Below are 23,996 nucleotides of genomic sequence, written 5' to 3'. Positions count from 1 at the left end.
CCCTGTGGAGCTCACAGCTGAGTCAAAAGAGCAGTAAAGAAAACAGTACATGACAATATCATTTGGCTAAATCTATATCAGAAATACAGAAGCATGAACCATTGGTGTACAGGACAGGAAATGCCCAACTCTGTCTTAGGGAGGCAGGGAAGGCATCCATTGTACTCCAGCTCAAGCAATTTTTTTTTTAAGATTTTATTTATTTATTCATGAGAGAGGCAGAGACATAAGCAGAGGGAGAAGCAGAATCCCTGCCGGAAGCCCGATGCAGGGCTCAATCCCAGGACCCGGGGATCACGACCTAAGCCAAAGGCAGATGGTAAACCACTGAGCCACCCAGGTGCCCCAGCTCAAATATTTTGAAGATGCATATGCTAACCCAACTTGGGGAAGGAAAATGTTCTCTAATATTTTGTATTGTGTTGTTTGGTCTTTCCTTTTGGAAGTTGATTCCATATTTGAGTTCTAGGAATCAGGGGCTGTTGATTGATGATCTATTAAAAATGGCAACAATGTCTCACATGTGTCAGTTATGTGTGACAAGTAATGACAATTACAGCTAATATTTATGGCAGCTAAGAATAATACTAATAATTCTTAATTCTTGTTTATTATGTGACAGGCGTTTTTCTTGCATTCATCATCTTAGTTTGTTCTCCACAGATTCTCATAACATACATTTTATTATCCCATAACACTTTTATTGTTCCCATTTGACAAAGGAGGAAACTGAACTTTAGAGAAGTAATTTCCACGAGGTTACCAGTTAATAATTTGCAGAGTTGAACTTGAACCTGGTTCTATCTGGCTTCAAAGCTCATGCTCCGGGCAGCCCTGGTGGTGCAGCAGTTTAGCGCCGCCTGCAGCCCAGGGTGTGATCCTGGAGGCCCCGGGATCAAGTCCCATGTCAGGCTCCCTGCATGGAGCCTTCTTCTCCCTCTGCCTGTGTCTCTGCCTCTCTCTCTGTGTATCTCTCATGAGTAAATAAATAAAATCTTAAAAAAATATATAAAAAAGCTCATGCTCTATATGAGAATATTATGTTGCCTCCATAAATCTCTTTATTTAGAAAAGAGAACTAGCATGGTTGAGTTTGTTAGCTGCAAATCCAAATTAGGATATTGGAAATAATGTTCGTTCATTTCTGTATAATTATTTAATTTTAATGATCCTATTTCCTTATCAGAATGACATTCTCTTTGAAGATTGTATAAGTACACGATATCTTTGATGGCATTTAATTCATTTAACATCTGGAGCTGCTGTGTTTTTTTTGTTGTTGTTGTTTTTTGTTTTTTCTGAAGAGTTGGAAGTTGTACTCTTTAGGAAAATTTTTACTTCCCCCTCCTCAAGTCTCCAATATTGAAAACAAAACAAAAGGTTAAAGGAGTCTCTGTGTCATAGCTTACATGTTTATAGAGTAGTGGTGGTTAGCTTGCAAAAGAAGATAATATAGACACTGTCCAGCACAAGAGTCAAAGAGCCCAATTTGAGGTTTATAGAGAAATCATCCATAATCACGAGAAACATTACTTGGGTGCTCATTGAGTTCAGAACTGAAATACAGAAGTCTCCACATTAGTCGTATGTTAGGAAGGGAGAATGTATGCTTCAATAAACAAGTCTTGAAAAGACCCAAAAAGGAAGGTGGGAACTGTGCCTAACCCAAACTGTAGTCAGTTTCTTACTTTTTTAAAAAAGATTTTATTTATTTCTTCATGAGAGACACACAGAGAGAGGCAGAGACATACACAGAGGATGAAGCAGGCTCCTAGCAGGGAGCCAGCTGCGGAACTTATCCAGGGACCAGGATGATGACCTGAGCAGAAGGCGGGACGTTCAACTGCTGAGCCACCCAGGTGTCCCTGTAGTCAGTTTCGGACAAATTTCCCTACTCGTAATTAGGGAGATGGGCTTGGGGCATCCAGTCAGGGGCTCTCATTTCAGGTAGAGGCCAAAAGAAAGATTTCTATTTAAGTTAAAGTGAACCCACATGGAGAAAAGGCAAATTCACCTCTTATGACAACTAGAGTAATGCAGTGTGTTTACTCATGCATGGAAGTAGAAACTTCGGGAAGATTTATATAGCCCTACAGATGGCCACCAAAATGTTGGAAAAGTTCCACTTACAGCCCAGTTAAACCATCCTGATGTTTTATCGCTGCTTTTTAAATTATGAATGTTTTAAGCATATAAATATAGAAAATAATATCATAGACCTCACTATACTCACTAACCAGTTTCAGCAAAGCTTAATGTTTTTGTATTATTAACTTCATATTTCTTTCTTTGAGAATTAAAATATTCTAGACACCAGTAAAGCCTTCTGTGGTATGCCTGCTTGAACCCATTCCATCCTTCTCTAAGTGGAAATTGGTATTTTGAGTTTGGTATTAAACATTTCTTACAAGGTCTTTAAACTCTTACTGCATATTATATATCTGAAGCAAAATGTCCTTGGGGTGATCTGTGTTTTTTAAAACTTTACAAATGTCCTTGAGGTGATATATGTTTTTAAAAACTTTACAAAAAAGCACATGGAATATGAACATATCTCTTTACTTTTGGCTCAGCATTTTTTTGAGATTTATCCATGTTGATATAAGTAGTTCTAATTTATTCATTTTAATGGCTACTGAATATTTAGTTAAATGAATATAACAATATTTATTTACCCAGTCTTCTGATGTCGATAATTTAGGTAGTTTACAATATGGGGCTATACCCAAAAAAGCTTACGTAACTATTCCTTTATCTATCCCTTTGGCCTCATGTGAGAAACTGTTGCAAGGTAGACTATCCAGGACCAGATTGTTGGATCTTACTGAATATGCATCTTCAGTTTTAGTAGTTACTGCCAAATTATACTTTAAAGTGGAGTTTTCCACTTTATATAACCCACCAGCACGATATGAGAGTTCTTTATGCTCCATATAAAAAGCAATAATTAAATCATTTAGTCCTGTTAGACTTTCAGTTTTTGCCAACCTGGTAGGTATAGAATGATTCCTCCTCTTCGTTTTAATTTGCATTTTCCTGAGTACATTCTAGGTGAGGTTATTGGCTATTCGGGTTTTCTGTCCTAGGTTTCAGGCACATATCCTTTGCCCTATTTTTATTTTGAGTGGTTTTCCTTTTTCTTACTGATAACGTAGTTCTTTCTGTGTTCTATATAACAAATCCTTTCTGGGCTACTTTATAAGTATTATTGTTACTGTTTTTGCAGATGATATAGTAGATTCAGTGCAATCCAGATCAAAATCCTAACATGTGTGGGTGCATATGTGTGCAGTTTGACAGATTCTAAAATTTATACCAGAATGCAGATGGCCCAGAATAGGGAAGACTGTTTTAAAGAACAAAGGGCAGATATTATACTCCCAGATACTGAGATAGGAGCATGTACCCTGAGCCAGGCACTATTAAAGACACTTTGTTAATAAGATGAAGAGTTAGCAGCATTCTCTTTAATGCTGCAGGAACAAGAAGAATTTGTGTCATATCTGTTCCAGGTTACATGGCAGACAATAAGTAATGTTTCTAACCCATCCATTCACTGACAGAAATAATGTTTACTCCTACCACTCACCCCTCACCCCCCAGTTATTCTGCTCCAGCATAACTGGCCCCTTGCTGCTGCTTCCGTGCCTTAAGACCACCCCTATGGGTGATAGTTACTTTCTTTTGCTCCTTATCTTCTTTTCCAGCTTTATTACTATTTATAGTTTATTACTACTGGCCATAATGGTCCAAATAAAATAAAACAAAATAGACATTTTGTCTATTTTGTTTTATTGTTTGTCTTTCTTATTAGACCATAGGCTTTGTGATGACACTCATTGGTGTTTATTGTAAACCACTGAGTCTAGACTAGTGCCACGCATGCCACTACATTCTAACAGTATTTGTTGAGTGAATGAATGATTGAATCTGTATTATTCTTTGAAATCCTGTCTGTGTGAAGTGGTGTATTTCAATTCCGCTAGGGCTTAGGATATAAATGCATTTTGCATTGAAAGTATGGAATGGTTTCTTGGCAATATGGGTTACAATTAAGAGTATGGGCTTTGGATTTAACAGCAGTTGGATTTAAATCATTCTTGTCCTACCACCTATACTTATTGGTGGTGTGACTGTTTACTTAACCTTTCTAAGCCTGTTTGCTCCATTATAAACGTTGATATAATCTTACCACTCTTGAGTAACAAGATTGGCTTGGTTTTTCAGAGGCTTGCCTGGTGGCTCTGTTGAGAATCATTTGAGATGAGTGAGTATGGAAACAAGGGAAACAGCATAGGAGATGAATATGGGCTAAATCAGAGTTGGAATAGTGGAGGAGTTGAGATACAATTAAATGCCACATGGATTTTTAAAATAGAGCTTGCAGATTTTATTAGGAGTTTGGCTTTGGGGCACAAGAGAAAGAGTAATCAAGAGTGACTCCAAGGATTAGGACTGAGAAACTAAAATGGATTGCCATTTACTGAGATGGATAATATTGAAGGAAGCAAAGATTGGGGAAATACTAGTTGGGATGTTAAGTTTGAGATGAAGGGTAGATGCCAAGTGTGATTGTGAAGGCAGCTGCTGGATAAAGGAATGTGGAGTTCGGGAGAGTGGTATCTGTCACAGATGGGGATTTGAGAGGCTTTGTCAAGGAGATACCATTAGAAGCCATTTGGATAGAGGAGAGGACCTACATAATGAGTTTGAGTGGAGCAAGGAGAGTTTCGAGGTCTGAGCTTTGGGGCATCTCAACGTTTAGAAGTTGGGGAGATGTGAAAGGAGCCAAATAAGAGTGGCCATTGAGGGTGGAGAAGTCCAGGAGAGTGAGAAGCCAAGAGGTGAGGGGTTTTCAAGAGGTGGGAGTGACCAAATGTGTTCATTGCTGCTGGCATGAGGGTAAAGTGAGGACTTAGAATAGAATTGATCAATATTAGACAACATGTAAGTAGTCTTGTACATGATATTCAAAAGGTATGGTGGAGCTTGACCCAGGAATCTTCTGAAAATTCCTTTTATAAAAAAGAAAAACTAAAACAAACAAAAAAACATCATTTTCTCCACATTGATCTTTTAAAAATTTTAATGAATCGTGCTTTTCAAAGAGGATTGATTTGCACATGGACACTCTAGAGTTTGCTCTCACTTAGGTGTGCTTTTTATTTTAAAGACTTTATTTCTTTGAAGCAGTTTCAGGTTTACAACCAAACTGAGAGAAAGGTACAGAGATTTTCCAAGTACCGCCCTTTATCCACGTATGCATGACCTCTTCTATTATCAGTGTTACTCACCAAAATGGTGTATTTCTGCCAAAAATGAACCTGATTGACACATCATAACCACCCGAAGTCCATTTTACCTTAGAGTTTACTCTTGGTGTTGGACATTCTATGGGTCTGGACAAAGCTATGACATATATTCATTTTTTTAATATCATAGAGGGTATTTTCACTGTTCTAAAAATGCCTTCCTCTGCCTGTTCATCTCTCCCCTGCCCACACACATACCTTGGACACCCACTGATCTTTTTGTTGTCTCCATAGCTTGGCCTTTTCCAGAATGCTGTGGGCTCAAAGACTGTGTGGACTCAAAAGACAGGCTTCTTTCACTTAGTCATATGCATTTAAGGGCTCATTCCCTTTTGACTGAATAACATTCCGTGGCTTGGATGTACCACAGTTTATTCATGCATTCACCTACTGAAGGACATCTTGGTTGGTTCCACGTTCTGGCAATTTTGAGTAAAGTGATATAAACATCCATGTGTAGGTTTTTTGTGTGGACATAAATTTTCAACTCCTTTGAGAGGTTGCTGGATCAGATGGTAAGAGTGTGTTTAGTTTTGTGAGAAACCTTCAAACTGTCTTCCAAAGTGGCTGTGCCATGTTGCATTCCCACCAGCAATAAATGAGACTGCCTGTTGTTCTACGTCTTTGCCAGCATTTGGTGTTGTCAGTGTTCCAGATCTGGGGCATTCTAGTGGTCGTGTAGTAGTATCTCATTGTTGTTTAATTTGCATTTCCCCAATGACATACGTGGAGCATCTTTTCATGTGTGCATTTGCCATCTGTATATCTTCCTTAGTGACATGTCTGCCAAGGTCTTTAGCCCATTTTGGTAGCTGTGCTCTTTAGGAATGCATCTCTTTAGCCCCATCTTTATCTTCAGTTGCACACTCTACTACTCCAACCCTTTGACTTTATTTTTATTGAAATTACCTGTTGTCATGTCTAGCCTAGGTCATAAGCTCCTAGAGGGCAGGAACTGTAACTAATAAATCTGTTTCCTGTGTGCCTACCACCTGCTGCTGTGGCTGTCTGTTCATGAAGGTTTTATGGGACAGAACCTGCCAGTTGTGAGGGGTGGTGTTCCGTATCCTTGGTGGATGGGTAGGCAACGTTGGAATCTGTAATTACATTTCGATACCAATTCTCCGACGACAACTGGGTAAAAATTCATTCCTGACATTTAACTATCCAGTTAGCATAGATGCCACAAGTAAAGGGCTCGGTCCCACAAGGTTGCCCCCACTTCAGATCCCAGGTATCCCCAAGCAATCCACACTTCTGCCTGGATGACTACAGATTTAGGGGTTCCCATGACCCCTCAGGTTCAGACTTTCTTAGAACACATCAGAGAACTCAGGTAAGCACTATACCTGTGATTATCTTTTAATTATAAAGCATCTAAATGAACAGCCAGATAAAGAGATATATAGGGCAGCAAGATGGCCAATGGGAGGGTGTGGGAGCTGCTTCCATCCCTGTGGAGTCAGTACGTCAATATGTCCATCAACCAAGAGTGTCCCTGAAATTCATTGTTCCCAGTTTTCATTTATGCTTCATTACACTAGCATGATGGATGACATCGACGGCCACATGATTGAACCTCATCTCCCCAGAGGCCAGGAGGCCCAGCTGAAAGCTCCAGCCCTTTAATCATGTGCTTTGCCTTTGTGATGATCAGCCCATCCTGAAGTATCTCAAGGCCTTGCAGGAGTCACCTTATCAGCATAATGGAATACTCCTATCACTCGGGGAATTCCAAGGGATTTTGAATTCTGTGCCAAGAACTGGGGATAAAAACTATATATAATTTTATTATACCACTGCGATGATGGTAAATGGGACATAGGTAAGGATTGAGCTCCAGGCCTGCCCTGAAGGGAGATCCTGTCCAGAGTAATACAGAGGACCCTGATGTGACTCAGGCTGGCACTGATGACCAAGGTAGCCCTCGATGCTAGCTGGTGTTGGGTGGGACATGGGAGTAGGACTGACTAGTTAGTCAGCAGTGTCTTGACTCAGAGTGGTTCACCCTTTGGAAGCAAGCCTTCCACTGATGCCACAAGTGGGGTGGGAAATAGGCCAGCCCTATTCTCCAAACAGAGAGGTTGTTAAGATGCATGTGGTGGGCTGTAATCAAGGACGGCCATAATTCCAGCAGAACTCAGTTGGTCACCAGGGAAGAAGAGTGGCCAGAGTAAGAGAAACTGCTTTTTTTTTTTTTTCTTTTTTTTTAAGGACTCAAACCATGACCAAATTCTTTGCACACTCCACAGCAATCCCTGGAGGTGGTGCTTCAGTATTGGTCTACATAAACTTGTTGACTTGCTACTAGTACCAGGCACTGGAGTAGGTAGACCCTGGGGATAAGATTGTGAGTAAGCCTGAGATGGTGCCTGCTTCTTAAGGAACTTGCAGTCTAGTTGAGGATAATCACAAGCTGGCTAGGACAGTAAAATGTGCTAAGCATAATGCAGGGAGCTTTGGAAGTGCATGGAAGGAAAGTAGTATCACAAAAAGCAGAGAATAGTAATTTATCTAAGCCACAGAGTAATAGGGGTAGAGCCAGGAACTGAACCCAGGTTTTTCTGACTCCAAAGCCAGTTCTTTCCACAATCTTAACCCTGCCTCACCTGAGGAAGCTTCGTGGTGGGAAGAAGGCAGGCAGTATGTTAATTGTAGCTCACCCGAGGGCTATGGTGCTAGGACCAGCTCCAGCCCTGCTCAGTGGTGGGGTGTGATGGGCATGGTAACCGGGTGGAACTCAGAGAGCACCCACTGAAGAGCGTATGTGTTGACTGCTGAGTAGGGTCATCCCAGCAGAATCCACTGAAGACCTTTCTATGCGGTTATTGCAGCTCCATCATAGCATGGGTGCTCCTGCAGCCTGTGCTCGCCTCCTCCCTGTGCCTGCTGAGGCAGCATGTCCTGGCATGGTCTTGGCTTCCAGCCACACTGCTAACAAGGAGGTGGATGCCCTGACGGACCATTTCCTCTGTCTCCTTAATGAATACCTAGCTCTGCTGAGCATACAGACTAGAGACAGGGCTCTAGTCTGGTCCCTCATAGCTCAAAGAGAAAGTAGCAGACATGGAACTACAGTGCCTCGCGGTCAGTTTCTGAGCCAGCAAGGCAAGTTTCCAGCTTCTGGGGAAGGACCTGGGCCACATGGTCCTGGCAGATCCCGTAGTTGTGGACAGAAGCCTTATAGTTACCACACGAATCATCCTCTTCTGTAATACCTATTGTTTTGGAATCTCTGCTTTTAGCTATTTTCTTCTCTCTTTTAAAAATAAAAGCACTTCACGAGGTGGCCACTGCATGTGCTTTTGGAAACCTCTGCTGCTGTCCTGGATGGTGTTTATTCCCCGTGGCCTCTGGATGCCTCCTCCCTTTTGCTTCTCTAACAAGTGACTGCACTGATTGTACTCTGAACAGCGCTGCCTTTGGTTTCCCGCCAGCTGAAGCAGGAGAGAGATTTCAGTGGCGGGAGGTGTGTGAAGAGTTCCCCATATGGCAGCTGTTGGGGATTTTTCTCCCGCAGGAGCATTCAGAGGCAGGACTGGGAGATTTTAGCCTGCTAGGAGTTAACTCTACAAGGCTTCCACAGGGAAGCCAGGCAGGTGCCGTAATGCCCCAGGAAGTGTCTTGTTTGGGGCAGCTCCACCCAGACTCAGGTGTGACATGCGTTATGTACAAGTCACAATTATTAATAATAAAATATGATCAGCTGTAATTTCTTCTTAAAAGAAAAGCGAGACTGGAGATAGGGTTATTCCTCTCATTAACTGCCATGATGCTCGATTGTTTCACTTCTTACATGGGGGAAAACAGAGAATAGAGTTACAAGCGTGCAGGGCAGTAAGCTGAATTCTCTGTACACCTGGGAGAATGAGTTGCCTTATGGGAACGCCTTCCCTCTGTCAGTCTATAGAGAAACAGACGGTGTGAGGCTGGGCTGTGATGGATGAAGTCCAGATTCCATAGCTTGGCATACCAGGCCCCTGTCTGGGCCATTCTCTCCTGATGGATCTCTGGCAGTCCTTCAATCACGTTCTGCACTCCAGGCATGCCGACCACTGAGCTGCCAGTGCGCCCAGCCGGCTCGGCTCACCTGCTTCTGGACTGTGTCACCTGAAGCTCACTGTGCCCTGCCCCCCCACCTTTTGAGGGACTACACTCAGCTGGGCTCACCCTGACAGCTCAGTATCAGTGACCTTCTCCGCGCTTCCACGTCCCTGTTTCTCTCTGCCACAACACTTGGGACTTTGATATCACTCACCACATCAGCATGGGACCAGAATTTTCTATCCATAATGGAAAGGAGGAGGAAGAAAAGAGGAAAATGAAGCACAGACAGGTAAGGTGTCCTGTGTACCTGGATCTCATTCACAGCTTTGCCGAGTCATTGCAGACAAGTTTCTTCACCCCTTCATCCTTTCTTTCTTCAGCTAGAAAAGAAAAAAAAAAAAGGGAATGACAATAGTAATAATGCTTTCCTTCCAGATTCATTGCAAGGATTAATGAGAAAACATTTGTAAGGGGCCCAACAGTGCTTGGCCCTTGGAAGGCAATAAATAAATGCTCGTTCCTGGCTTGTTTTTCCCAAACTGTCACTTTGGGCAAGGAAAAATAAAGAGAAATTTATGTGAAAAGAACTAGGAAAAATAGTGTATAAAACAAAAATCAAAGTTTAACTACTGCCCATGTCAGGGTAGACCATTTCTGTCCTTTAAATATGAAGCATAGGGTGATGCTGCAGTTAGGAGATGGTAAGTGGCATATTTGGTGACAGGAGAGATATGTACTTTTTGTTTATCCTTCTCTGGGAAAACTGACCACAGATGATGTCTCTGTTTCTCAAGGCCAAAGTACGGAGAGTGTGATTCTCCAGAAGGCACAGTTTAGTATCCTTGTACTGTCATCCTCAAAGGTCTTACCTCACTTATTATTAGCTCAGGATGGCAAAACATGGAGATTTAGGATTTCCATAAATTGACAATTCAAGCCCCATACGTGCTGGACAGTCTAATTCCAGAGCATCATGATTTTCTGAAAATATTTCTTTATTTATGTAGAAGAAATCTCTCCTATTACTGAGCAGGTGACCTTGGGCATGTCTTGCAGCTTCTCAAAACTTTAGTTTCCCTGGTTGTACAATGGATGTAGTACTACCACCAATGCCTGGTATCGGGAGATTGCCACACAGGGTCACACATCTTGATGTGTGTGAAGGCTTATGTGAAATCTGGATGTTTACAGTTGTCAGTTCTGGTGACAGTGGTTGCCATCCGTCCCCACGTCAAGCCTCACCCCACCTAGCCCTGTTGGAGATTTTTGTCTTAGATTTCAGGATGAAACAGTACAGCCGAATGTCTGATTTACAGCTCAGGACACACAGTCTATGGGTGTTACTACACTAGTGTTCTTGAAAGATCCTCTTGGCTTTCCAGAAGGCCTAGCAATGTGACTGCAGCCCAAAGGAAGCCCTCAGAGAACTTTTGACTCCACGAGGATGACCATGTCATAGCTCCAGCTGCACAGTTTCCTATGTTTTGGCAGCCTGACAGGCAGACACCTATTCCTAACAGCCTTCAATCAGGGCCGGTCCAGTTTGTTCTGGAGTGCCTCTACCCTAGCATGTATGTGTGGACAACCATTCTAGGTCCTCTGAGATCTTCCTTCAGAAAGCTCATGGTGTGGTGCATTACTTAGCTCTTGCTACATCACAGATTAGCTGTGAACTCAGTGGCTTGAAACAGTACATCAGTACATTGATCGTCTCAAACTTTCCACGAGTCAGAAGTCTGGCCTCAGATTAGCAGAGTCCTCTTCTTGGGGTCTCATGAAGCTACAAGGCGTTGGCTGGGCCATGTTCCTTTCTGGAACTTGAGTTCCCCTTCAAGCTTAGGTGGTCACTGGCAGAGTAAAGTTCCTGTGGTCAGAGGACTGAGTTTCCTGTTGTCTCTGCAACTGTCATCCAGGAGCTGCGCTCAGCTCATGGAGTCCCTGCTGCTTCCTGCCCTATGGTCCCCTCACTCTGTGGGAATGTCCTTCCTCAGAGAGTCCAGCAGGACAGTCTACACTCGGTCTGCTGAGATGGAGTTGGAGAATTTATGTAATCACAGGAGTGGGGAGCCAGCCCATCACCTTTGCCATATTCTGTTGACTACAAGCAAATCACAGGACCTGCTAGCACTGCAAGGGGAGAAAATTACATGAGGTTATGACTCATTGGGGGGGGGGGTCACCTTAGGATAGATTGACCACATACAGTATTGGAGACCCATAGGGTATTACTCCAGATAAAAACATTTTATAGTATCGGTTTGCCTAACCTGAACTGGTCTAATTTGAAATGAGAAAAATAAGAAAAAATATTGTGGGGCTTATAAAGCCATATCTTTTGAGGTGATCCTTCTGTATGTTCGTGTTGAAATGCCTTTCTTTTATGAAAGGACAATTATAGTAGATATATTTTTAAAAATATGCTTGATTGGTAAAGTAGAAAGAAAACAGGATCCATGTGAGTTTATTTATTTATCTATCAGAACTTCATTGATCTGTTAAAGTCCAAAACTTGAAACTGTTCGACATATCGGGGCTTCCTATCACCAACCACTCTAGGGGTCCCCCATTCTTACATCTGTACCATAGAAGAATGAAAGTTCAGCACGATTCCCTTAGCTTATGTACGAGCCAGGAATTTTTTGTCAGTGACTGTCCCCAGCACGCAAAGCATTGTTTGACAATTTTTTGATGCTACAATTCCAGGCCAGGAGTCTCTGATCTGGTTTGGTAAGACCCTCCCCACATCTCTGCCACCGTCTCCCTGAGAGAGCAAGGGGAGCAGAGGCTCAGGCACTGTTTCTCTCCGCCAGAGCTGCTGTGTGAAGCCAGCGCTTCCCCTCGCACCCCACGTTGGCACCCACCTCTCTCCACGACTCTCATTTTCTTTGTTTTGTAGTCACTGTGAACACAGAGCAGGCTGTGGAATGTGCTAAAATGTGGGTTATGGAAGCAAAAAGGAAGGAAAAGATCACTTCACCTAGGATAATAAATACAGAAGATTACTTATAAGAGATGTTATCTGTGCAGGGTTTTACAAAAGGGGTAGGATTTTAAGTGGTAGATGTGGCAAAGTGGGTGTTGCAGGTAGATGCAGGCTTTTAACCCAGAGGATGCAAAACTAGGGAATGCTTTCTCTCCTGCGTGCCTTTGCACAGACTGTCTTCTGCCCTCTGTGCCTTTCCCCAGTCTTGTCCTGTTGGCAGATACCATAATGGACTCTCAAGATACAGCTCAGACAACTCTCATTCCCTGCATCCCTAGAGCGTGCTGTCTTGCTGTGACATGTCTATAATTATAGGTCTCCCTTGCTAGACTGAGCTCCTAGGGGCCAGGGTTCATTACTTGTGTTTTCACCCCCAGTGCCTAGCAGCGTCTGACACCTGTACCCACATTTGGGTGAGTGAATAATGGATGTATGGTGATTGCAACTTGAGCAGAAGCTATAGAAGGCATAGCTGGGTGGCAGGGGCCAGATGGGCGGTATATGTGATCGGACCTTAGAAGAGTTTCAGTGCAGATTCAAACCTTTATTCCTCAGCTTGAGATGTCATTGTCCCCAAACAAGACAGTGATACCATCAGATCTGTGACTTGGAGTGAATCCATTTTATCAAGAGAATAAAACATGACTTCCAGCTTGCACCTTCTGTGTCCCTGTGATTCCATGAACGGAAGCTGAAGGTTTGCCAAATACCGTTTACGATCTCTCCCTGTCACCCGCCCCACTTACATGGATGCTTTCTGTTTCAGTGTCAGGTTTCTGTGTTTTTTGGGAATATTTCTTCATGTTTTCTTTTGGGGTTCCTGTAAAGTCAATGACGATGCCTATTGGAGTCAGCTCAGTGTCGTGTTGAACCAATAGGGACGTGCTATTCAGGGCCTGTGTGTCCACTGCCTGTGTGTCCAGTGTGCCTGGTCCCTTCTGGCATGCTGACTTTCCCACAGTCTTCAGGAGGTTGAGCCAGCAGTCCTAGACTGAAGATCAGAGTCCTTAATGCACTTCAGTGTAGAACTTAAAAAACATAGATTTTTATTTTAAGTATTACTATCTTCCAGGAGCTTTAACAAGCCTTTAGGATGCTCAGTCACTTAAGCATTGTGAAGGAAATAATAGGTATTTCAGGAGGAAATTGAAAGTGATGTCCTCCTTCCTAAAGGCTAGTGTTATTTTTTAGACATTCTACCAGTAGGAGTTATTGGTGCCAGCCTGAGAAGGCCAGTTTTATAACCCATGAAACAGATCCACCCAAGATCCAAGAGCTCAGCTGGTGGTGGAGTGGGAGTGTCACCATAATGCCAGACACGAAGTCCCTGAGTAGCCCAGTAAGTATCTATCTGTGTGAATGAATGAAGTTTACGTAGGCTGAATTTCTACTGGAGCCTCTCTAATAGGAAATTAGAAGAGACACTGGTTTTATTTATCTTTTTTTTTTCTGGGTATACTTTGTTGATGGTACATGACGAGGTAGGGCTCCTGGTTTTAGAATGAAGAACAAACAAGTAAAAGCCCCAGCCCTGCCAGATATCAAGTACTCTTGGTCTGAGGGTGGTTTCCAAAGCATTTCTGATTCCTCGTTTTCTCATATTTAAAAATGAGGACAATAAAATGTTTTACAAGGTTCTCTTGCAGGGAAATGTATATGAAAGTGCCTCATCATCTGTGAAGTGGTATAGAAATAAAAGGGCTGATTATAAACATACTCACTGTATCTTACTATCTTGCACTTTATGATAGGTATTTCTGAGTATGCCTTTTTCCCCAAAACTAAATTAAAAATTCCTTGAGGCCAGGGACCTTGTTTGCTTGCCTAAACCCATTGTGACAATCTCATCCAGAGCCCAAAATGGCGATGTGTCATCTAATAAGAACATGTTTTACTTATAGAGAAACTAAAGAGAATATTTGAAAATAGCACCATCCTTGGAGATCTGGGACACACTCATAACTCTTTGTGTCCCTTATGGGGCCTGGCACAGTGCCATAACCTAAATGAGTATTAGTGAAATTAGAATATTATATAATTGTATAAAGGTGCCACATTTCTTGACTCCCCAGTACACTCTAGACACCACACTGGAGACCTTACATACATGTAATCCTTGCAGCAATCCCACAGAGAAGGAACATTCACTCTATTTTATAGAAGACTCTGGAAGGATCAGAAAAGATAAGGAAACTTCCCAAGGTCACACAGCAGGTAAATTAAATAATAAAAGCTGAGCCCACGTATTAGATTTTTGCAGGTCATTGTTCCTTCCCTAGCCTCTCTAAGGGTCACAGCTCCCCATGCAAACAGCCGTTGAAGTGTAGAAAATGCTAAGAATGGATCAGGGACATCTGTTTCTGGAATTAATTCTGATTAGTTCCTTTCCATCTCCCAGCTCTGGTCTGACTTACCTGGTTTTCCAATCAGATCAGCCCTGCACTTCAGATCCCAAAGGGGTTTCAGAGCCTTTTGTGGACATGCTGATTGCAAACAGAAGGATATCTCGCCCAACTTCCCTTTTCACAGACAGCTGCCTGTCTGGGCTTGGCTTTGTCCAAAAAGGGACTTTCTGAAATACACAGAGGTTTCCCAGTACCGGTCTAAATTTGGGCAGAAAAAAGAAAAGTAAGGAAGAAACCAAGTGTCTGCCTGGGTCTGGTTGGGGTGAATCCTGGAGAAGAAAGGAGGCACTTTTTTTTTTTTTTTTACTTTCAGTGATCGTTGTGTTTTCCATCAGGAGTAGGATGACCTTCTCAGAAAGGTGATAGTACCCTGATTAGAGACCGTCAGAGCCGACTAGACACTGGATTAATGGGGATTTGATAGATTTCTATAAAGAGCACTTGGACACAAAATTCACAGGCCAACACAAAGACATTTTTCCATACTTCAAAGGTTGTGCACTGAGAGAGTTTCTGGCCTTAGGAAGCTGCTATTGGACATAATTCAGGGAGCAGAGCGTACAGGTGAACCTACCAAGGCAAAGGCTGACAGTCTTGGGAGGTACTTTTGTTTCCTCTTCTCCCACATTCTAGGGATGGTGTCAAATATGGGAACAGTTGGTTTGTTCTAGCAAGTCCTCATGGGGAACAAATGGTTCTTTGCTTTTATTAAGCCTCTACTAGCACATTTTTCCCTGATTGTCTTTACTTTCCATCTGATTTGGAAAACATTGCTTTTTCCCATGCCTTTTTCATATCAAGTTAATATTATGCATCCATCACAGTGCAGGAAGCTGTGAGCTTGCAGCTCAGGATCAAACCCCAAATGTAACAGTCTCACTGAGGTAAATGGACCCTCGCAGGGCAAATCTGCGTGTGGAAGAGCCTGTAGCAGGGTCCTGAGACATCAGTGATACTCAAGTGATTATTTACCTCATTGTCTCCCAGTCTGAAATCCCACATTTCCCGTCATGCACAAACGTGATGAATCCTCAAAGCGATTTTCACATTTTCACTACGCTTTGTTTAGTTTTGTTGTTCTAAGCCGAAAGGGAAATCATGCTCTCTCCTTCTTAGGCTTCTTTGCTTTGGAGTGGAATTTATCAACTCCCCGCGGCCACACTGGATGGCTCTTGTTTGCACTGGTGAAGAAAATTGGGAAAAGAAACGACTTAGTAAGTGCAGGGGGACAGTCTCTCCTCTGTCAGGTTCTTTCTGATCTCCCTCCAACCAAAGGGCAGTCAGAGTTCTGGAACACTCTCTCCTAGGTGACCTGATTATACTTTGTGTCCCTCTGCATTACACTGACCTTCTTGCACATCTGTTTCCCCAGCCACTTTGTAGCTACTGAGGGCAGGGACTGGTCACTCAGAGACCCCAGGACCTAGCACAGGGCTTATCAATAGTACTCACTCAGTGAATGGTGGAAGTTTATGGAGAAGGAAAATCAGAGATATATATAAATAAGATATGCATGTGTGTATAAGACAGAGAGGGAGGGAGGAGGGGGGTATTTATAGGGAATTAGCTCATGGGCTTCTAGAGCCTGAGAAGTCCCACGATCTGCCATCTTCAAGCTAGAGTCCCCAGAAAGCTGATGGGGTCGCACCAGTCTGAGTCCAAGGGCCTGAGAACCAGGAGCGCTCATGCTGTAAGTGCCAGTCTAAGGGTAGGAGAAGACCAATGTCCCAGCTCAGCTAGGCAGAGGAGAGGGATTGCCTTCATCCACATTTTGGTTCTTTTATTCAGGCTGTCCTTGGACTGAATGAGGCCCACTGGCATTCTGGAGGGCAATCTGCTTTATTCAGGCTACTGATTGAAATGCTAATCTCTTCCAGAAACATCCTAACAGACACATCTAGAAATAATGTTTAACCAGGTACCTAGGCACTCTGTGGCCCAATCAAGTTGACACATAATGTGAACCATCACAATAAGCAAGAGAAAGAACAAAATGGTGAAGTGTTAAGGGGGTTCTGGGTTAGCGGAGCCACCTCATTTTATAAGTGAAGCAACAGGGTCTGAAAGAGCTTACCTGCCTGGAAGGTAATGCTACCTAAGCCTTGTTCTATAGGTTAAATGCTTCCTGCTTCCTCTCTTATTTTTTACCTAAGGAGGAAGGTGTATTAATACAACAGTGTTTTCTTGTTCCTCCTCCTTATGGATCTGTCCTGGGCCCAGAGGTCAAGACCCTGTCCTTCCTGACCCCTGCACTGTAACTGCACTGACCAGTATGGTGGCCACTAGCAACATGCAACTATTGAACACCTGATGTGTGGCTAATCAAAATGGAAATGTGCTATAAATGTAAACTACATGCCAGATTTCAACACCTTGGAACAACAACAATAAAAATGTGAAGTATCTCACTGATAATTTTTTATATTGATGACATGTTGAAATGATGCTACTTTGGATACATCAGGTTAAGCTAAATGTATTCATAAAAGTCCACCTGTTTCTTTTTACCTTTTAAAATGTGGCTAAAAGAAAATTTCAAATTCCATCTCTAGCTCAATTTCTGTTTCTTTTGGACAGCGCTGCCCTAGGTCGTCGTCCCAGGCCCTTGGCAGCCTAGAGCTTCAACTGGTCTCCCACCTGCTGCTCCTCCTGCCCTCTCATTCTCCAGCTTGTGGTAACCCCCTCCTGCCACACTTCACTGGCCAGATCCTCCGTGCCTTATTGCTCAGCACAGGCTGGCAGAAGGTGATCTGAGATTAAGGTTGGATCCAGCCTTGAGTCCAAACTTTGCCACTGATTTAACCACTGAACCTTGGGAAGATTTGTGCTCCTTGAATGCTGGATTCCTCTTGTTTAAAATGGAAATAATAGGGGTGCCTAGGTGGCTCAGTCAGTTAAGTGTCCACTCTTGATTTCAGCTCAGGCCTGAGCTCACAGTCATGACAGCGAGCCCTGCATCAGGCTCCACACTCAGTGCAGAGTCTGCTTCAGATTCTCTCTCCCTTCCCCTCTGCCCCTCCTGCTCATGATCTCTCTCTCTCTCTCTCTCCCTCCATCTTTCTCACTCTTTCTTTGTTGAATAAATAAATCTTAAATAAAATGGAAGTAACAATAAAGACAAAAGATAAAAGAATATCTTTTATCTTTCTAATAGAAGATAAAAGTGAAAAAGAGTCCATATGACTGCTTTGTAAGTAACAAAATGGTGTGTACGTGCTAATAGTACTAGTAACTACAGCCCCCCAAACTTGGACCACTTAGTTCCCTTCGCTGAGTGTCTGGTCATTTGTAAAACAAGGGGATGGACAAGGCATCTCTCCAGCCCTGTGGTTTTATGGTAGGATGCAGGATGCTATCACACAGAGAACATTAGTTTGGGAAGCAAACCACCACATCTTACCTGCACTTCAAATTCTTTCATGTATCTTCTCTGAGGTAGCCTGGGTGGAGGACTCCTTGTACTGATGGTCATGAGCACAATGAAAAAAAAGCTGCATAAATATAAACATGATAAAATCTCAACCTTATACAGCCCTTAGAATTTAGTTTTCACATAAAACATTTTTTTTTTTTTTTGAGACAGGAAGCTTCATTTTTACTCTCAAACTGCTCGCTTCTCAGAGATGGCAGTTGTTAGGAGTGCTCCACATCCCTGCACAGCAGAGTGAACTTTAATGCCCTCACCTCACTTTGGAGAAAGGGAGGTCACACTTTATACCTGGGGAGACACCCCAAGGGTTGTCTGGTTCTTTGGTATGGAAATGATTTGGTCCAATTTCTTGCTGGCTTAGAATTCTGAAAGGCTTGTAAAGTTGATGGCTCAAACCCCGATCAGCTGGGGTAGGGCAGAAGGTGGGCTGGCAGGTGATTTGGAGTGGATGGGCAGAGCACGTGCTCCAGCTCTTGTCAACAAAGGTAGCTGGGGATCCCTTGGTGGCGCAGCGGTTTAGCGCCTGCCTTTGGCCCAGGGTGCAATCCTGGAGACCCAGGATCGAATCCCACATCGGGCTCCCGGTGCATGGAGCCTGCTTCTCCCTCTGCCTATGTGTCTCTGCCTCTCTCTCTCTCTCTCTCTCTCTGTGACTATCATAAATAAATAAAAAATTAAAAAAAAAACAAAAAAAAACAAAGGTAGCTGGTCCTGGGTGCCCAGTCTACCAACTCACCACTCTGGAACCACAGCTGGATCTGTTTCTGGGCTCCTCCATGGAGCCGCTGGTATGGATGACATTCCTGCTGAAGTGGACATTGTAGTCTCCCCAGATGGTGCTGGGAGTAGCCATATCCAAGCTGGTGTATTGTATCTTGGCCTTTGAGGTGTAGGCCATTCTAGGGCCTTCCCAGACCATGGACGCTCTCTGGTGCCTGCAGACCTTCATCTCTAGCAAGCATAAAGCTCCACCTCTCAAAGGGCTGCATCACGTCCGCTAGGAGCCAGTGTTGCACCCCACCTAGGTTCACTACCACCAGCATCCCCTCCTGGGTCTGGATGAGCCCTCCTGACCTGGAAGCAGGCTTGGCTTAGGGCCCCTGGCCAGTGGCTGAGTGCAGAGAGGAGAGCACCCTGACAGGCAGATCCCCCAGAGGATGAGAGAGAGGGTTGGCCACATACAACATTGTTGAATTGACGTTTCCACCACACTTCAAGTCTGTGTGTAACCCTAGTTTGCAGATGACTAAAGGGAGACACTTGATGTTAAGACCTCAGAGTTGCCTGTCTGTAAGGTTGGAGCAGGGATTTGAATGAGCCTCTCACTCTCCCCTGTACATCATATTATATCTGATGTGTTGAGAAGAGAAACAAACTTCCTTTTAGGCTGGTTGCCTTGTCACTTCCACCTGTCTTAACACTATGGCTCTGTGTGGGGTCTCCCTCAGTACTGTCCATGGAGTGCCCCCAGTTTGCAGCAGCATAGCACTTGGAAGTCTGCAGCTCTTTTTCTCCAAAAGATCCCTCACTGAAGAGCCTAAAAGAACTCTGAGTGTTTTCATTGACTTTTCTGATCTTCCAACTCAAGTTAAAAGCATCATTTTGCTTCACTGTCAGTCAATTTCACTTTTGTGAGAATTTTAAAGATGTATAAGCCCCTAAGGTGACAGTCCCAGCCTGATGCTGTCACGCTGAGCTGTGTCATATTGAATTCTGTCACTGAAGAGAAACAAAATGAAATGCACCCAGGTGTAAAATTCCAGGCCTTGTTCATTCTTATCAATACCAGATTAGAATGGCAGAGTCTAATATTATGAAATTGATATGATGAAGATTGATGTTTTAACTTTAATGGGTTGGTAGTAAAATGTATCATTTGTATATTCATGTATTCATATACATGCACAGACAGTGAAAACGATTTCCTTTGGCCTCATCTTTAAAATTTTAAATATTTTTTTATTGGTAATCAGACTTGGTATTGGTTGAAATATACGTACTCCCTTGTTAGCCTTAAAAATAAAATAACCAGTTATTTTTATCAGCAAAATGGGTTTATGTGGTAAAACCAGAGACTTGTAACTTGAGACACAGGAGCTAGGGCAAAAGCATAGGCAAGTCTGGAGAACAAAGGAGATGATCTTTTATAGAGGGAAGAAGAAAGTTGGGAGAGGCTGGTACAACCAGGAAGTCCATTGGACTAAACTGGATGTCTGAAGTATAGTGGCTTTTCATTGGCTGAGTTGTGACAATCTCATTGGCTGGATTGTTGCTGGGTGAGGAGAAAATTTTCTTGCTCTGGAGGTAAAGTAGGCTTCTTGCCCTTGGGAACCCAAAGCACCTTGGTTCCTGTTGGGGTGTGTAAGTGGAAGTGTGTGCGAGAGCCCCTTTCTGGCCTCCTGACTGCATTTAGAATGAGGTTTCATTTGGTTTCACACTCTCCTTTGCCCTTCTTTTGAAAGCCAGTGAATTTGATTGCAACCATATGGTGTTTTCATCAAATAGTGATTTGCCTTTGGTTTGAGATGAACTTTATATGCATGTGTGTATGTGTGTGTGCGCGCCTGTGTTTGGGTATATATTCTTACAGTGTTCCTCAAAATGCAGACTATTTTTTGAGACAGCAGGTTGAGAAATGAAGCTTTTGGTGTATCACGGTTGAGAAATGAAGCTTTTGGTGTATCACTGATGAGACACAGTAGTCTAGGAGACATGAAGCTTTTATAACACTTACTAAGAAATCGCTACCCCCTCAATATCTGCACCCCTACCCCCATCCAACCCCCATCAAGTGGGATAAGCAAGCCCCTGCTCACTTTACCTACAGGACACAGACTGGAACATTTTATTTGTATTAGAGTTTTATCGTTATCTAGTGCAATAGTTCATTCTCAAGGGTTTTGTGGCAGAAAAATATTAAATGACTGCCCTATTCTATTGTCCTTTTTAAGTATGGTTTTGGTTATATTTTAACAACATAGCCGTAGACTATTCTTTCAAATATTAATGGAAGTACTATGTCTTTAAACTACACAATAATGACTCTAGCAACACAATGCTTATTAATATTAATACCAGTGCTAATGAGAACAGCTACCATAGGTCAACTTTTTAAGCACTGGTTCAGATATTTTTTTTCTACCTTTCCATTTAATCTTTACAGTAATCCTAGAAGTTAGACATTATTATCTCAGTTCTCTTAATGAGGAAACCAAGGCTTAAGGAGGTTAAATCATTTGGCTAAGGTCATACCATTTGTAAGAAGCTAAACGGAGATTTCAATTTAGGTCTCTTTAGCCCAAGTGATGAGGCTTTTCTGTAATCCTATAAATACCTTTTCCCATGAAATTGTGTTACGTTTACATTCCAGTAGACCAAGTAGGTTGAGAGTGTGCCTGGTATGTGCAAGGGGAAGGTAAAGGATACAGGTGTAGAGACCAGAGGCAAGGAACAACTGAGGGCCATTGAATTAAACAACAGTAAGAGGGAGTGTCGTGATCTAGACATTATGCACATTGGTTCCTCCCATAGTGTTGTGGACTAGGCATCACGCATGTGGGTTTCTCCCACTTTGCAATTGCTGGTTATCCAGTAACGGTAGTCAAAGTTCAAGAGCAGATTAAGGTCAAATAAAGCAGCAAAATGTTAGCTGTCAGATTTGTTCAGCTCAGTGACAGGAGATGTGAGTTATATTACAGGGTGGTCCTCTTAGCTCGCAAAACAAAGGTGTGAAGTGGAATTGAAGCTGACCGCCAGGCATCCGTCTTCCCTTGTGATTAGGTAAAGGGCATTATTGACAGCAACAAGCACACCCTGCAGTGGAGGGACAGTTGTCTGTAGAAGCTTTTACTGTTGCTAATACCCACCCAGTTTCAATGTAAAGTATGAACTTTCCCCAGTTCATTTGATCGTCTTTACAGCAGAGGGAGAGCATGTGTTTAAATGGGGAAGAAACCAGTGTGTTTACAGCATATGGTTTGGGTTGGGCTTTCTGAGTATTGCTTAAAAATATGGATGTTTGGTAAATGCTGGTCCAGTGAATAAAAACCCAGTCCAGAGACACTGAATGCAATAATGTCATTTCCATGCTGAATCACCATCCCTTGGAATTCTTATCCTGGGAGTCCTCTCAGTTTATTCTTCTATTTATCTCCTACTCACTTACTCAACTTGCCCTGTCCAGTTAGCCTCCAGGGGACCCTCACTCTGTGCCAGGCCCTGTGTGATATGCTGGGATTGGAGGGCAGTCTTGCAGGGCTCTGCCGTCTAGAGCTCACCTTCTCAAGGGAGGAACTAGCAGTAGAGTTGTTTCCTGAATAGCCCTGAGAACACCCTGTGACTCTGCATTTTTCTCCAAAGCCTAAGGTGGGCTCCGAATTCCCTGTAGCCCTGCTGAACGTACCCTCTATAACCCTCCAGTTCTCTGTGTTATAGTCCTGCCGAGGTAAGGACATGACATTAGAATCAAACACTCCTAGACCCGAATCTCTGTCTTGCCACGTTTGAGCTCTTGGTCTTTAGCTCTTGACTCCCTGGGGCCTCAGTTTTCTTATCTATAAAATGGGGATGAAAATTAATAAATAGGGATATCATGAAATCTAGGAAAAGAACATGCAGTGAAATCACTTGTCACAGTACATGCCTTTAATAAACACTTAGGTAAGAGTGGAATCGTTATTTTAACAAAGTGAGTGCTGAGTGTTTACCATGGGCCAGATTCTATTCCGGATGCTTCCACTGCAGAGATAATTGAGATGCAGATGGTTTTGGTATAATGGTATCAATAAGTGGAAGATGCCTAGGGAGATGGCTCCTGAAGGATAAGAAGGGGTAGACAGGTGAGAACCTCAAGAAGATTGTTGTTCCGGGCTAAGGGATCAATGTGATCCATGGCGTCTAGACAAGAAGCCTCATTAGGAAGGGATACAGATTAGGAAGGGGTTGCTGACTACCAGGGCCCTACCATATCTGCTGTTGTCTGTCATCCTAGTGCCAGCTGCCCATAGCTGCATTTCTGTGTGGACTTTTGTGGAACTGAGGAAGGTCATTCTGCTGGTCAGGGTTGTTGACATCTCTTGGGAGCAGCCTCTGACCAGTGACTCTGGGAGTTAGCTTATAAGTAGCTTGGCTCCTTCACCCTTTAGGTGGGATAATTCTGAGGATATATGTTTATATTGTTTTCTGTCTTTGGCATTTGGTTTCATCCCTTTTCATTGGCTACCTTCTCTTTTTATAGCACTTCCTCACTCCCCTGACAGCGCTTCTTGCATCTCTCTCATCACTTACTTGCACTGGAATTTTCATTTCAGTGTCTGCTAGAGGGCAGCTCAAAGTAACCAAGGAAGTATTTTCCCAGCTTGGTTTCCAGTGGTTTCCAAGGTCATATGTCTGTCTCCAGGTTTTTGACCTCTTTAGATACTTTTTACATGACCTGACAAATCAGCCATCAACTTGTTTTCAACTGTGGTTTTTATTAAACTCTAAAGAATCAAGCCCTTCAAGACATAAATACACAGTCCATCCCAAGACTTAAAGCCCTGCCTAAGGAAATGTCTAGCAAAGGCGGGTTAAGCTCCATTTAGAAAGAGAAAGGCTATAAAATAATTCATTAAATTATGTTTATAAATGGACATAAAGGTTTTTCTGCTTTTCCTTTGGGGACAACTCATAAACTAAAGAGCCTAAACTTTTGTCATCTACATTTCTATGATATCTGGAGCAAACGGCATTTGTTAATAAAAATAAGTATGGCTGGGGTGCCTGGGTGGCTTAGTCTGTTTGACTCTTGGTTTTGGCTGAGTTCATCACCTCAGGGTCAT

The 23,996-nt window shown here is 43.0% G+C and overlaps 1 protein-coding gene and 2 long non-coding RNA genes across 29 annotated transcripts in view; 2 read left to right on the top strand and 1 right to left on the bottom strand.

Moving 5' to 3' along the window:
• The window catches only part of LOC140630374 (uncharacterized), a 31,643-nt gene extending 15,632 nt beyond the window's left edge, over positions 1–16,011 (bottom strand). For both annotated transcript variants that reach the window (XR_012028139.1, XR_012028140.1), the window contains exons 1-5: positions 15,720–16,011; positions 14,757–14,945; positions 13,089–13,333; positions 12,221–12,288; positions 9,667–9,739 (exon numbers count right to left, since the gene is read on the bottom strand). This is a non-coding gene — a long non-coding RNA (uncharacterized lncRNA). The remainder of the gene's footprint in view (positions 1–9,666; positions 9,740–12,220; positions 12,289–13,088; positions 13,334–14,756; positions 14,946–15,719) is intronic.
• Positions 1–23,996, top strand: part of DAB1 (DAB adaptor protein 1) — a 1,169,270-nt gene that overhangs the window by 948,359 nt on the left and 196,915 nt on the right. The gene's annotated exons all lie outside the window — the stretch shown is intronic.
• On the top strand, positions 16,140–17,162 carry LOC140624713 (uncharacterized). Its single transcript, XR_012024200.1, has 2 exons — positions 16,140–16,437; positions 16,968–17,162. It is a non-coding gene; the product is annotated as an uncharacterized lncRNA (long non-coding RNA).

Source organism: Canis lupus, chromosome 3, assembly GCF_048164855.1.
Source record: "Canis lupus baileyi chromosome 3, mCanLup2.hap1, whole genome shotgun sequence".
In the NCBI taxonomy this organism is placed as follows: Eukaryota; Metazoa; Chordata; class Mammalia; order Carnivora; family Canidae; genus Canis; species Canis lupus.
Note: the sequence above shows the minus strand (reverse complement) of the source record. Positions and strands in the feature narration are given on the sequence as shown.